Source organism: Rhincodon typus, chromosome 2 (assembly GCF_021869965.1).
Source record: "Rhincodon typus isolate 14 chromosome 2, sRhiTyp1.1, whole genome shotgun sequence".
Lineage (NCBI taxonomy): Eukaryota > Metazoa > Chordata > Chondrichthyes > Orectolobiformes > Rhincodontidae > Rhincodon > Rhincodon typus.
The window spans coordinates 99,750,491-99,751,541 of NC_063333.1; positions in this window are offsets into that span (position 1 = coordinate 99,750,491).

Consider the following 1,051-nt stretch of genomic DNA (forward strand, 5'->3'; position numbering starts at 1 on the left):
TAGTTAGTTTTCAGTAGTTGGTCTGGCTGTACTGGTTCCGCGGTGCCCCACTCAGAGCGTAGGATTCTCGCTCTCTTTTCTTGCTTCTCTCTCCTTTATCCTTCGCTTTTCGCTGCACCTTCCACTTCACTCTCTCTCTCTTGTGCTGGGCTCGGGGTCTCCAGTTATACCCCACTGTAGGCCCCCCTTATCTCCCGCCGAATCTGTGATCTGTTGTTCCTCTTTTTAGGGCTGAAAGGGTTTCCTGAGTACTGGAGTGAGTGATAATCATTTTTTTGATTGGAAAGAATGGTTTTGATGGGTTTGGAATGTCCGGTATTTCCTTTGGCCTGGTATCTGTTCAGTTAGCATAGTGGTGTGAAAGTTCCCAGGTGAAACAGGTTTGCATGTAACAGAATGGTGTGGAATGTTCAGTAACTTTGTGCCTGAGCACTGATTTAGAAGTGAATGGGTTGATATCTGTGTAGGCTCCAAAGGGTCTGGAATTGTTGAGGTTGTTTATTTCCTGTAGACTGGCTTGCATTGTTTTAGCTGAGGCATGAATGGGAGCCTTTCATTTTGGTTTCGCTTATCCAGTCTCTGTCCCAGACATCTGCTCCAGGGCTTGTATATTCCCCAGTCTGTTCCTTCCAGCCAGCCTTCTCCTGGCTCAGTGCAGCCCTTGCTTCCTGGAGTCCTGGTGACTTTAATCCAATATACTATGATCCCCATAACTTCTCCCTTGAGTGGGTTTTTAAGTCCAGAGTATGCCCAACAACTGATGGGGATTTTTGGCCCACCTTTCACCCACCGGGTTTCCTAAACTGAACTCGTCCCATTTGCCTGCATTTGGACTATTTCCTTCTAAACTGTCCAAATGTCTTTTAAGTGTTGTAATTGCACTCGCCTCTACCACTTTCTCTGGCAGCTCGTTCCATGTATGCACCCTCTGTGTGAAAACTTGCCCTTCAGGTTCCTTTTAAATTTTTTCCCCTCTCACCTTGAACCTATGCACTCTAGTTTTGGACTCCCCTACCCTGGGGAAACAACCTTGTCTAATCACCTTATTTAT